Raw genomic sequence first — 15,604 nt, 5'->3', positions numbered from 1 at the left:
GTGCTTGCAGAATGACAGCAGTGTTCCTGTTCTCAGGGTGTTACAAAAAGGTACGGCCAAACTTCCAGGAAACATTCCTCACACACAAAGAAAGAAAATATGTTATGTGGACATGTGTCCAGAAACGCTTTCTTTCCATGTTAGAGCTCATTTTATTACTTCTCTTCATATCACATTAATCATGGAATGGAAAGACACAGCTACAGAACGTACCAGCGGGACTTCAAACACATTGTAACAGGAAATGTTCAAAAGGTCCTCCGTTAGCGAGGATACATGCATCCACCCTCCGTCGCATGGAATCCCTGATGATGCGCTGATGCAGCCCTGGAGAATGGTGTACGATATCACAGCCGTCCATAATAGAAGCACGAAGAGTCTCAAGATTTGGTACCGGGGTTGCGTAGACAAGAGCTTTCAAATGCCTCCATGAATGAAAGTCAAGAGGGTTGAGGTCAGGAGAGCGTGGAGGCCATGGAATTGGTCCGCCTCTACCAATCCATCGGTCACCGAATCTGTTGTTGAGAAGCGAACGAACACTTCCTCCATCGTGCATGAACCACATGTTGTGTCGGTCTTGTAAGGGCACATGTTCTAGCAGCACAGGTAGAGTATCCCGTTTGAAGTCGTGATAACGTGCTCCATTGAGCGTTGGTGGAGGAACATGGGGCCTAATCAAGACATCACCCACAATGCCTGCCCAACCGTTCGCAGAAAGTCTGTGTTGATGACGTGATTGCACAACTGCGTGCAGATTCTCGTCAGCCCACAAATGTTGATTGTGAAAATTTACAATTTGATTACGCTGGAATGAAGCCTCATCCGTAAAGAGAACATTTGCACTGAAATGAGGATTGATACATTGTTGGATGAACCATTCGCAGAAGTGTACCCGTGGAGGCCAATCAGGTGCTGATAGTGCCTGCGCACGCTGTACACGGTACGGAAACAACTCGTTCTCCCGTAGCACTCTCCATACCGTGACGTGGTCAACGTTACCTTGTACAGCAGCAACTTCTCTGACGCTGACATTAGGGTTATCGTCAATTGCACGAAGAATTGCCTCGTCCATTGCGGCCTGAGTGGCTGCGTCATTGTAATACACCGAACGACGACAGTAGGCGAGTAACCTGTGCAGATTGTATTGCAAGTCTGTTAACTCGCTGGCTCTGAGCACTATGGGACTTAACTTCTAAGGTCATCAGTCCCCTAGTACTTAGAACTACTTAAACCTAACCTAAGGACATCACACACATCCATGCCCGAGGCAGGTTTCGAACCTTCGACCGTAGCGGTCGCGCGGTTCCAGACTGTAGCACCTAGAACAGCTTGGACACCCCGGCCAGCCCTCTGTTAACTGTTAGGATGGAAAGTAGATTTACTATAGCTGAACTATGCGATATGCATTTAATATATGGCGAGGCAAAAGGTGTTACGAGGGCAGCTGTACGAATTTATCGAGAACGCTTCCCACAACGACGAATTCCTGTACGAAAGACATTTGCTGCTGTGCACCCAAGTTTTGTGTCATTGTAAGTCTCTACTTGTAAGCGATTACTATGCATTTACATCTTAATAAAGTACAATAGTTATCTGCACCTTTGTAAATTTTCGTATGCGAAACGTATATTCTGTTCGGATATGATTTCCGTTTTGTTACATCATGACAGAATAAAACGTATGAGTACGAATTTAATTTCCTTAGATTGAGAGATACTGGCTTTTTACTGCCCCGCGCAAATGGTGGAGACCCACAACGCGCCGATCGTACATTGGAAGCTAAGGAAAGAATTCTGGACTGCATCCAGGGGGATCCTTCTCAGAGTACTAGAAGCATCGCCCGCCACTTGGGTATATCGCACACTGTCGTTCATCGCACTTTGGAAGAGGAGCGTCTGCGGCCTTACCACATTCAACGGGTACAAGCATTGGAAGAACAAGATTTCCGTCGACGACGTAAATTCGCAAAGTGGTTTTTGTTACAGAATGCGCAGCATGATTTTGTCAACAAAATACTCGTCACAGATGAAGCGTCTTTCACTCGCGACGGAATAGCTAATTTCCATAACATGCACACGTGAAGTGTACACAATCCTCGCCACGTAGTGGCAACACATTTTCAGTGACGATTTTCCGTAAATGTGTGGGCGGGTATGCTCGATAATTACATTATTGGGCCCAATGTTCTACCTGCACGTTTGACTGGTAACTATTACCGAACGTTTCTAGAGGAAACATTGTTACCAACGTTGTTAGAAGACATTCCGTTAGACATACGTCATAACATGTGGTTCCTCCACGATGATGCTCCACCCCACATTCGTCACAGAGTACGCAGATAGTCGATTTCCAGGACGATGGATCGGGCGTTCGGGTCCACGTCGATGGCCAGCACGCAGCCCTGATTTAAATACACTGGATTTTTACTTTTGGGGCCATATGAAGGAACTTGTTTATGTTGAGCCAGTAAATAATTTGGACGAATTGACGCAGAAGATTTTAGATGTTGCCAATACCATAAAGGCCAATGTGCATGTGTGTGAGCGAGTGCGACGAAACTGGGTTCGCCGTAATGAAGCATGTGTAGAAGCGAATGGTGGTCATTTCGAACATTTATTGTAGTATTGGTGTAAGAGGAAACGAAATAATGGGTTTTCTTTTCGTTACGATGTTGTTGTACAGAAGGAAAATAATGTCAATTCGTTATGGCATTGCCGTAAAAAGGTGAAACTGTTGATTGTAATTAATGCACAACTATCTACTTGGTGACTGAATTTGTACTAATGGAAATACATTGTGTTTGATGTTAGCTTGTCATTACTACTACGACCTGCGTTATCGACTTGTTGAGAAACAGACTGGTTGTATTCAATTCACGTAGAGTGAATTACACATTCTTGACAACCCAGAAACCGTTTACATTCCTTTTTTCGGTACCACCTGATTATCGCACCATGTCGTTGTACACGTCTAATGATTTCAATCCTCTGGTCGGCTCGTTGCCTTTCTCTGGCCGCCCCGTCATTGTAGGCAATAAGCTCGGTACGCCGTGTACAGTCGGTTGACTACATAAACAGAAATGCGTATACTATCTATCCTACGAACATTAGGTTTCAATAATACAAAAATAAAGTACATGATACAAGAAAATTTCATTAGACTCTTTTGTCAAGCACACCGAGATGTACCATCTGTATACTTTTGGCGCCTTATACCGTTTACACCACATATATATATATATATATATATATATATATAATTTGCTGCGTAGCATTCTTTATGTCTAGAACTTTCGAAATCAGCTGACAGCTCGTGACGTTCGTTTAGGAGGTGAAAACGGAACATTTCCTCGCTCAGAAACGTGCTGCATCTTCGCACTATTACTCAAAACTCAGAACACGTACTTTCATAGGCAGTTTTATTAAACGTGAGCCAGAGTACGGCGAAATGAATTACCAAGATGCTGCAGTGTACAAACTGTGGTATACGGCACAAATCTGGGAAGCAATATGGCCGGTTAGCAATCTCCGCCTACTCTCAGCTCTTCCGGTAATACCGGTACAGGTTTTCTTGTCTGACAGCTAAGGCGAGCAGCTCTCTTAATGAAATTTTGCCGTCTATACGAGAGGTCTAAACTCTTAGAGCGTGACTATCAGACCTTGACCCTCCTGAAACTTTCTGACAGATTAAAACTGTGTCCCGGATCGAGGCTCGAACTCCGGACCTCTGTCTCTCCTGGGCAAGTCCTCCAGCAATAAGATACCCAAGCACGACCCACGACCCGTCCCCACAGCTTCAATTCTGCCAGTACCTCGTCTCCCACATTCCAAACTACACAGAATCTCTTCTGCGGAAATTGCAGAATTAGCACTCCTGGAAGAAAGGATATTTCGGAGGCATGGGTTAGCCACAGCCTGGGCGATGTTTCCAGAATGAAATTTTCACTAGGCAGCGGTGTGTGCGCTGATATGAAACTTCCTGGCAGATTAACACTGTGTGCCGGATCGAGGCTCAAACTCCTGACCTCTGCCCCTCGTGGGCGAGTTCTCTACCATCTGAGATACCCAAGCACGAACCATGACCCGCCCCACAGCTTCAATTCTGCCAGTACCTCGTCTCCCACCTTCCACCAAATGATGAGATGTTGAAAATATTTTACATACTAATATTCAATTGGGGGACAATTAATCTAGGGTGTATTTTGGCCTATAGTTGTGGACAGAACATCGAAGAAATGCCGTGGTTGGGTTTAACCATAAAAAATAAGGATTTCTTTGATAATCTGTTTCACAATTTTGACTTGGTAAAAAATTTCCTAAAGACAAGCTCGCATAAATGTGTCTTTATCTTCAACAACCGGTTTTGACACACTTTTCCGTCATGTTCAGCTTTTCAATATATTTGTCACAAAACGTTTCCGTTGAGAATAGGAACCTCATGCTTGGTTTTCATGTCTGAGGATAAGATGTAGTAAATGACAGAAAGGTTTGTCAGAAATAAAATATTTATAGTCAGAAAGTACCTTATGCACATAGCCATGTCTGCATATGTAGCGCTCACAGATTATGGTTATGCCAGAAAAAAAACACAATATAAAATAAAAGCAGCAATCTATTAACATTAGCTTGATATGTTGCAATTACTGATGATCCATTTTAGAGGGTGTATATACTACAACTGGCGCTTTGTGTGATATGCTAAATTTTAGCCAGTAAGATGACAACTTTGCATGAGTTTCCAAGTCACAATGAACATTCTAAACATGACAGCAAAGACTGTCGTAGCATCTTATTGAAATTAAAAATATATTTATAGAATCTTGGGCTTAAAAAATTTTTCATCATTAAAACAGATCACTCTTTCACATTTCTCAACAGTTTCGTCTGTCCTAATATCAGCGTATCATGACGTTATCATAGGTCTTTCGAATCACAATGCCTGACAAATTTAGCAGTGACTCTCCCTTGTACGTTCCAAGCTGTGACGTCACAGCTCCTCGATCCCCCTCCCCAAACTCCTCCATAGTCCCCTTGCCGGCTACACGCTTCCTCCCGATCCACTTGGCTGTTTGGCTTCATTCCTTGTTTCTCTGTCCTTCAATTCCCCCGTTTACTCTCCGCACCGTCTCCCCCTTTGGAAGAGACCTGGAGGAGTAGTGACCTCGTTTCCCCTTGTTGACACTACGCAGGGGCCGTAGTTACCATTCGCCCTTATCTGTGTGTCATGCCCCGCCCAAAGACAATGCATTCGCTGCTGTTCGCTGCAGTGTCAATATTTGCCGAAGGCAACACTGCGACTCGCACACGGAGCGTCCCAGGGCACACACGACTGCTCTTCGTGCTCTCGTCATCCCATCTCGCGCTGCCAACAGTCAGCATATGCTACGAGGGGCCGATCCGAAAAAAAAGTCTCAAAATTCAAATATCTTGACTGTCTTACCTATTAATTCCTGCATTTACAAGTGTGACCTGGTACCTTCCTTTAAAGATATATTTAAAAACTATTACCAGCTTATTGAGAGAGCAGATAATCTCTTGATGCCGTGATACGTTTTCAAGTCTTCACCATTTTTTTTGCCTTAGTAAACATGAAACAGAGCAGGCGGTAGAACAAATTAGAATCTCGGCTACAAAGCATTTGCCGTAGCTACAGAAGATACCGCAAACCTAGTCATCAGCCGGCGCCGACTGTACAAATAACTTTTAAATATTAGAGATGTACTCAGTGTTAATTGGAAAGGTAATCTTAAATACACTACTGCCCATTAAAATTGCCACAACACGAAGATGACGTGCTACAGACGCGAAGTTTAACCGACAGTAAGAAGTTGCCGTGCTATGCAAATGATTAACTTTTCAGAGCATTCACACAACGTTTGCGTCGGTGGCAACACCTACAACGTGCTGACATGAGGAAAGTTTCCAACAGATTTCTTATACACAAACAGCAGTTGACCGGCGTTGCCTGTTAAAACGTTGTTGTGATGCCTCGTGTAAGGAGGAGAAACGCGTAACATCACGTTTCCGACTTTGATAAAGGTCGGATTGTAGCCGTCTAAGCTCTGTTTGACTCAATGCCCAGGCGTATCAAGGCTGTTATTACGGCCAGAGGTTGTTGTTCTGTGTATTGATTTCTCAGTATCTATGCACCCAAATTGCGGTTTATCGCATCGCGACATTGATGTTCGCGTTGGTCGAGATCCAATGACTGTTAGCATAATATTGAATCGGTGGGTTCAGGAGAGTAATACGGAACACCGTGATGGATCCCAACGGCCTCGTATCACTAGCAGTCGAGATGACAGGCGTCTTATCCGCATGGCTGTAACGGATAGTGCAGCCACGTCTCGATCCGTGAGTCAAAAGATGGGGACGTTTGCAAGACAGCAACCATCTGCACGAACAGTTCGACGACTTTTGCAGCAGCATGGACTATCAGCTCGGAGGTCATGGCTGTTGTTACCCTTGACGCTGCATCACAAACAGGAGTGCCTGCGATGGTGTACTCAACGACGAACCTGGGTGCACGAATGGCAAAACGTAATTTTTTCGGATGAATCCAGGTTCTGTTTACAGCGCCACGATGGTCACATCCGTGTTTGGCGACATCACGGTGAACGCACATTGGAAGCGTGTATTCGTCATCTCCATACTGGCGTACACCCGGTGTGATGGTATGGGGTGCCATTGGTTACACGTCTCGGTTACCTCTTGTTCGCATTGACGGCACTTTGAACAGTGGACTTTACATTTCAGATGTGTTACGACCCGTGACTCTACCCTTCATTCGATTTCTGAGAAACCCTACATTTCAGCAGGATAATGCACTGAGGCCAGAGGTGATTTTCATGGTACTGATTTCTCAGGATCTATGCACCAAAATAGCTTCAAAATTTAATCACATGTCAGTTCTAGTATAATGTATTTGTCCAATGAATACCCGTTCATCATCTGCATTTCTTCTTGGTGTAGCAATTTCAATGGCCAGTAGTGTATAAATCAGAACAACAAGGGCTAGGCACAAGTGTTTGTCTTTGTTTTCTTGAAGTTTCATTCAAAATCGTCTGTATTTGCATTAATTCTTTGAATTTTTTTGTAATGATTCCTTCAACATATCATCTTGTTTCTTCAACTAAATTACTTACCCATATTTCTCATGCTACATTTATAAACTGATTATTAAGAATACTTCATTAATTCAACCATCCGTTTTGCATAGTATGTCATTCAGTTTCACTTTTCGTATGAGCATCGCTAACATCTTCCGAGGTCCACAAATTTGAAAAATCTTTCACAATTTCACACAATACTTCGTACTTCTGTAATTTCTGTAGGTTGTAGGTATTAGCTTGGGACTCGTAGCGTTTTTTCGCAAGTTTCATAAACACAATAGGTACACGTAACAGATTTTCGTTAGCAGTAAGCTATTCTCCTTCAATATCTACAACAGTCTGCCGGTGCCGGCGTAACATTTCAATTCCACGAGTGTAATAATGACGCTTTTTTGAGACGAAGAACTCGTCGAGCCATGTTCGGTGCCCATTTACATCCGGAAAGGAAGTTCCTTGAAGGTTGTTCGATAGGGACTGGAGAAGATTAAAATTTGAAGGTGCAAGATCAGGCGCAAAACATGTGTGACGAATTACTTGCCGACCCATTTCATGCATACCGTTTCTTGTCAGTCTAGCAGAACGTGGTCGGGCGTTATCCTTGAGTAGCATAACTTCACGCGGTCTTCCTGGTCGTTCTTCTTGGACTGCATCTGAGAGACGTCTCAGTTGTTGACAATAAATGTCAGCGTTCGTACATCCATAACTAAAACGGACGACTTGGGACGTATAATATATGTTAAAAAGCGGTGTAAAGGTGTTGGTTTCATTGGTAACTAGCTTCGATGTTGTTATATCATCTTCAGGCCTTAAATACAACATACCATACATAAACAACCAATGCAACAACTTTATGAGTTATTATGGAAAACAACTCTATTATAACCATATTACATAATGGGTAATGTTAATGAAACTAATTACATTTTTGGTCATTTCCTTTAAAATGCAATCACTGAGGACATTAGTCATTTATGTGGCATCACTAAATACAAATGAAGCTGTATATGCACAATCGTTTTATTATTGGTTAATATCAGGTATTAAGAAATGGAAGTATATAAAAGCTGAAGCGACAAGCCGTTATTCTAATGGATAATAATATAGGCGTGGAACATTGTAAATTATTATTATTTTTTATTTCTTTCTTTTTATTTTTATTTTTTTAAATAATGAACTATAAAAAGGAGAACATACGCATAGCCAATCATACATATGTTAGGTAAACTTCATTGCTGACTAGTAGTGAAACGGTGGGCGTGGTGGACTAGAGCTATGTTTGTAAAATTCTGTAGTGTCGTCATACTGAGGTAACAGTGGAGTAATTTACTTAGGCAACTTTGTTCCTAACACCACAAAAGAAATGATAAGGGACCGAAAAATATAGTGTGAAACCCAGTTGATAGAAGGCAGTCAATAGTGTAAAATACAAATTAATCAATTTTAAAAACTATTTATTCCAATAAAAGTGTAAGTTAACGTTACTGAAATAATTCTATGACGGTGTCTCATCGATGGAGTTTGGTATAATAACTTATACTTTTGTTCCATTGGTTGTTTATGTATAATATGTTTAATTTACCAAGAAAACCCACACCTAAATAGGGCTGGAGGAATTACTTCATTTTTTAACATGTAAATGTCAGCAGTGACTGTTACATCATTACTTTTGCACCAGGTGCATCAAATTATATTTTGCGTACGAGCGCAGGTCTACGAACGCTCAGTCATTCCTTTCTTTTCCTCCTGTTACCATAAAGAAACCATTTCTCCTGGCCAGGGATGATATAGGATAGGAATGGTCAGGGTTCTTTGCGAGCCTGTTGATGACGAGCAAAAACATATGGCACAAGATGCATATATGGCCACCAACAGATTTCTGCTATTTTGCCTTAGAGCATGCGGCACACATACACCCGATTTGTTAACCTTCGCCGCCCGCGGTGGTCTAGCGGTTCTAGGCGCGCAGTCCGGAACCGCGCGACTGCTACGGTCGCAGGTTCGAATACTGCCTCGGGCATGGATGTGTGTGATGTCCTTAGGTGAGTTAGGTTTAAGTAGTTCTAAGTTATAGGGGACTGATGACCACAGATGTCAAGTCCCATAGCGCTCAGAGCCATTTGAACCACTTTGTTAACCTTCCCCATTGTATGCAAATGTCGCACGATGGTAGATTGATCACAGTTCATCACATTTGCCAGTTATCGCGAACACGGACCGGAATAGTTGAAGATTAATAGGTTTAAACGTCCATCATCAAACCTCGAAGGTCTTCCTGAACTTTGAGAGTCACTAATCTCAGAACGATCTTCTTTAAAACGAGAAAACCACTGTCTTGATGTTCTTTGTCCAGTAACGTATCCCCCATACACTGCGGAAACGTTTCCGGCTGCCTCGGCAGTTGTCACACCTGAACTCAGACAGAGGAATATGTTGGAAACGTTCCAATTCTCCACTTGGCACTACATTTTCCCTGTCCCCTCAACTTCACATTAGCGTCTCGCTCTGTACATACGTCATAGAAATATACCTCTTGTGACTTATTGTTAAAAATTATATTCTCTCAGCTTTCATTATGTACTTTTAGCATTCTGCATGCAAAACTTGCGCCAACTGGACATTGTGAATGACTTAAGTAGTTGCCCAAACAAACACAGTGGATAGAAGAGACTCAGAAACTGCGCACACGAAAGAGACTTACCATAGAGTGAACAAAGAAATAGTATTTTCACACATCAGTAACTCCACAGAAATTATCGTAATGCTCGCTGTGAATTCTTGTCTCTAACAGTTACCGAAAGTCTGAAGTATTACAGTTGACCGTTTTCCATTTCATTGATATAAGATTAAATTACGATGTTTACTCCACACATAGCAACGGCCTTGCCGCAATGGATACACCGGTTCCGGTGAGATCATACACACCTGGAAATTGAAATAAGAACACCGTGAATTCATTGTCCCAGGAAGGGGAAACTTTATTGACACATTCCTGGGGTCAGATACATCACATGATCACACTGACAGAACCACAGGCACATAGACACAGGCAACAGAGCATGCACAATGTCGGCACTAGTACAGTGTATATCCACCTTTCGCAGCAATGCAGGCTGCTATTCTCCCATGGAGACGATCGTAGAGATGCTGGATGTAGTCCTGTGGAACGGCTTGCCATTCCATTTCCACCTGGCGCCTCAGTTGGACCAGCGTTCGTGCTGGACGTGCAGACCGCGTGAGACGGCGCTTCATCCAGTCCCAAACATGCTCAATGGGGGACAGATCCGGAGATCTTGCTGGCCAGGGTAGTTGTCTTACACCTTCTAGAGCACGTTGGGTGGCACGGGATACATGCGGACGTGTATTGTCCTGTTGGAACAGCAAGTTCCCTTGCCGGTCTAGGAATGGTAGAACGATGGGTTCGATGACGGTTTGGATGTACCGTGCACTATTCAGTGTCCCCTCGACGATCACCAGAGGTGTACGGCCAGTGTAGGAGATCGCTCCCCACACCATGATGCCGGGTGTTGGCCCTGTGTGCCTCGGTCGTATGCAGTCCGATTGTGGCACACACCTGCACGGCGCCAAACACGCATACGACAATCATTGGCACCAAGGCAGAAGCGACTCTCATCGCTGAAGATGACACGTCTCCATTCGTCCCTCCATTCACGCCTGTCGCGACACCACTGGAGGCGGGCTGCACGATGTTGGGGCGTGAGCGGAAGACGGCCTAACGGTGTGCGGGACCGTAGCCCAGCTACATGGAGACGGTTGCGAATGGTCCTCGCCGATGCCCCAGGAGCAACAGTGTCCCTAATTTGCTGGGAAGTGGCGGTGCGGTCCCCTACGGCACTGTGTAGAATCCTACGGTCTTGGCGTATACGATGTGCGTCGCTGCGGTCCGGTCCCAGGTCGACGGGCACGTGCACCTTCCGCCGACCAATGGCGACAACATCGATGTACTGTGGAGACCTCACGCCCCACGTATTGAGCAATTCGGCGGTACGTCCACCCGGCCTCCCGCATGCCCACTGTACGCCCTCGCTCAAAGTCCGTCAACTGCACATACGGTTCACGTCCACGCTGTCGCGGCATGCTACTAGTGTTAAAGACTGCGATGGAGCTCCGTATATCACGGCAAACTGGCTGACACTGACGGCGGCGGTGCACAAATGCTGCGCAGCTAGCACCATTCGACGGCCAACACCGCGGTTCCTGGTGTGTCCGCTGTGCCGTGCGTGTGATCATTGCTTGTACAGCCCTCTCGCCGTGTCTGGAGCAAATATGGTGGGTCTGACACACCGGTGTTAATGTGTTCTTTTTTCCATTTCTAGGAGTGTAGAAGCGCTGTTGGGCGGTGCCGGTACTTGGATGGGTGACCATCCAGCCGCCATGCGCTGTTGTCATTTTTCTGGGTGTACTCAGCCTCGCGATGCCAATTGAGGAGCTACTTGACCGAATAGTAGCGGTTTCGGTCAAGAACGCCATCATAACTACTGGAAGAGCGGTGTGCTGACCCCATGCCCCTCCTATCCTCATACTCCTCGGAGGATGACACGGCGGTTGGATGGTCCCGGTAAGCCACTTGTGGCCTAAAGACGGAGTGCTTTACTCCACACATTAATCGGGAAGTAAATTCACCGGTATGTCGAACTAGGAAAATATTTAGTACACGTCACCACGTAAGAATTAATGCAGTAATCGTATAAAGTCATTAAATGAATTCACATCTTAAAGCACTGAACAATTTACTGGATATATAAGCCAAGCATTGTCAGTAATGTCTCCAAGGACAGTGGCACATATTAGTGCTTTTTGAAAGTGTTGAAGTCTAAAGTTACCTAGTACGCATACCAACGAGTAAGATATATTTTTAGTACCATAAGCGTCAATGAAAGCTGCTAAAAAATTCTTAACTAAGTTGTAGTCTCGGACCAATACTTTGAGGCTGAATAGATAACATGAAGTCCTTCACAAGTCTGATTTTATGCTTTCACCACTTCCTGAAATTTGTTGGCTGTATGGAGACAGTTCGAGTCTTTAGAGTTTTCCATTGCCCTCTAGAGGCTTATGGCGCTGATCATTGGTAATAATTTCACCTTTAAACACAGTACAATTACCCACACGAAGTCTGTGTCCTGAACCTCCATCTACTATCCCGCCCTTATTTGACAGGGCTTTATATCGGAAGTCTTCTGCCGTTGTAGCTGTTGAAGCTCGTTAAATACCTAATTATACGCTCAGATACAATAGCAACATCCTTTAGATTCAAAATCAAAGAGACTAACTCTAAAAAAACATTCAATCACTTCAATTTTTTGTCTCCTTAATTCTTACGTTTAGCTTCGCAGTTGCAGCCCTTTATTTGGCATTGTGTTCAGTTCGGATACAAATTACCTTGGAGAACTTTCCCCCTCCATACTGAGGTCCTTTTCTTCAGTGGCGTCTGAAACGAACGATACTCAAACGAGCACTGCTGCGATTTCCGGCAGGTACTTTCCTTCGGTTCTAAATAGAGTACTAACCCGTGGTTTAGGGGTAGCGTCTTTGATTCATACTCAAAACGTCTTCGGTCCCGGTTTCGATCCCCGCCACTCCCTAAATTATGATAAGTAATCAGCATTGCCGGCCGAAGACTTCCGGCATAAGAAGTCAGCCTCATTCTGCTAACGGCCTTGCCAAAGAGGGCGGAGGAGTGGATAGAGATTCAGGGCACTCTCTTGTCCTAGGGGTGAGAAATTGCCCCTAAAGGCGGAAGAGTCAGCAATGATCAACTACATGACGATACAGAAGGCAATGGAAACCACTACATTAAAGACACGTAACGTGTATCCACAGGACATGTGGCCTGTAGTTGAAGAAGTGTCATGATGATCTCTCCATTGGCAAAAGATTCCGGAATAGTCCCCCATTCGGATCTCCGGGAGGGGACTACCAAGGGGGAGGTACCATGAGAAAAAGATTGAATAATCGACGAAAGGATAATGTTCTACGAGTCGGGGCGTGGAATGTCAGAAACTTGAACGTGGTAGGGAAACTAGAAAATCTAAAAAGGGAAATGCAAAGGCTCAATCTAGATATAGTAGGGATCAGTGAATTGAAGTGGAGTATCGGGTAATGTCAAAAGCAGTAGAAAATGGTATAACAGGTGTAGGATTCGTTATGAATAGGAAGGTAGGGCAGAGGGTCTGTTACTGTGAACAGTTCAGTGACCGGGTTGTTCTAATCAGAATCGACAGCAGACCAACACCGACAACGATAGTTCAGGTATACATGCCGACGTCGCAAGCTGAAGATGAACAGATAGAGAAAGTGTAAGAGGATATTGAAAGGGTAATGCAGTATGTAAAGGGGGACGAAAATCCAATAGTAATGGGCGACTGGAATGCCGTCATAGGGGAAGGAGTAGAACAAAGGGTTACAGGAGAATATGGGCTTGGGACGAGGAATGAAAGAGGGGAAAAGCTAATTGAGTTCTGTAACAAGTTTCGGCTAGTAATAGCGACTACCCTGTTCAAGAATCACAAGAGGAGGAGGTATACTGGGAAAAGGCCGGGAGATACGGGAAGATTTCAATTAGATTACATCATGGGTAACAGAAGAAATACTTCAGTTGATTGATGAAAGGAGGAAGTACAAACATGTTCTGGGAAAATCAGGAATACAGAAATACAAGTCACTTAGGAATGAAATAAATAGGAAGCGCAGGGAAGCTAGGACGAAAGTCAAAACAACCTTTGGTGACATTAAAAGCAACGGTGGTAACATTAAGAGTGCAACGGGAATTTCACTGTTAAATGCAGAGGAGAGAGCAGATAGGTGGAATGAATACATTGAAAGCCTCTATAAGGGTGAAGATTTGTCTGATGTGATAGAAGAAGGAACAGGAGTCGATTTAGAAGAAATATGGGATCCAGTATTAGAATCGGAATTTAAAAGAGCTTTGGAGGAGTTACGGTCAAATAAGGCAGAAGTGATTGATAACATTTCATCAGAATTTCTAAAATCATTAGGGAAATGGCAACAAAACGACTATTCACGTTGGTGTGTAGAATATATGAGTCTGGCGACATACCATCTGACTTTCGGAAAAGCATCATTCACACAATTCCGAAAACGGCAAGAGCTGACAAGTGCGAAAATTATCGCACAATCAGCTTAACAGCTCATGCATCGAAGCTGTTTACAAGAATAATATACAGAAGAATGGAAAAGAAAATTGAGAATGCGCTAGGTAACGATCAGTTTGGCTTTAGGAAAAGTAAAGGCACGAGAGAGGCAATTCTGACGTTACGGCTAATAATGGAAGCAAGGCTAAAGAAAAATCATGACACATTCATAGGATTTGTCGACCTGGAAAAAGCGTTCTACAATATAAAATGGTGCAAGCTGTTAAAGATTCTGAAAAAAGTAGGGGTACGTCTGGAGTACAGCATTGTATGGTAGTGAAACATGGGCTGTGGGAAAACCGGAACAGAAGAGAATCGAAGCATTTGAGATGTGGTGCTATAGACGAATGTTGAAAATTAGGTGGACTGATAAGTTAAGGAATGAGGAGGTTCTACACACAATCGGAGAGGAAAGGAATATGTGGAAAACACTGATAAGGAGAAGGGACAGGATGATAGGACATCTGCTAAGACATGAGGGAATGACTTCCATGGTACTAGAGGGAGCTGTAGAGGGTAAAAACTGTAGAGAAAGACAGAGATAGGAATACGTCAAGCAAATAATTGAGGACGTAGGTTGCAAGTGCTACTCTGAGATGAAGAGGTTAGCACAGGAAAGGAATTCTTGGGGGGCCGCATCAAACCAGTCAGTAGACTGATGACCAAAAAAAAAAAAAGGTGGGGGGGGGGGGGGGTTTAAAGTAAAATGAAAGGTACCTAACAAACAGAAAAATATTTCATATAAAAATGCAAGTAAATCAGAAAAAAGTGCGAGTATGGCTGACGCTCTGATGGTTTGGTACAAACGTAACCCCAAATTTCATAAAAACACTGCAAAAATTTCAGCCAAACTTGTTTCATGTATCACTATTGTCTGGAAAGAATCGTTGGGGTGGGTAGCTGGGGGTGGGGTGGGGGGTTGCAGGAACCACCTGTCTATCAAAGGGGTGGAGGTGAGGCGTGAGGAAGATGTTTACCCAGCGACATGCGAGACCCAAGAATTTATTCATTCAGCAATTGAGAAAGTGAGAACATAATGACTTGTAACAATCTTTACACGCATTTTCAAACCTCTAAGAAATTTTTTTTTCGGCAACAGCCCCGTAAAATTATGAAAGGAAGAAAGGTTTTAGTTTACTCTAATTTCGCTGTTCCGCAGTAATACTGCGGCATCAGGCGTCATATTTTAATTTATTACTGTTTTACTACTAATTCTGTTCTCAACAATTTCTTTTAGACAGTAACCACATATGACGCTAAATGTACTCACAAAATTATGTCATTGTGCAACATATAGTTCGGTTGATATGACGCCATAAACAGT

The sequence above is a fragment of the Schistocerca gregaria genome, chromosome 6 (assembly GCF_023897955.1).
Source record: "Schistocerca gregaria isolate iqSchGreg1 chromosome 6, iqSchGreg1.2, whole genome shotgun sequence".
Lineage (NCBI taxonomy): Eukaryota > Metazoa > Arthropoda > Insecta > Orthoptera > Acrididae > Schistocerca > Schistocerca gregaria.
This window is presented reverse-complemented; position numbering follows the sequence as displayed.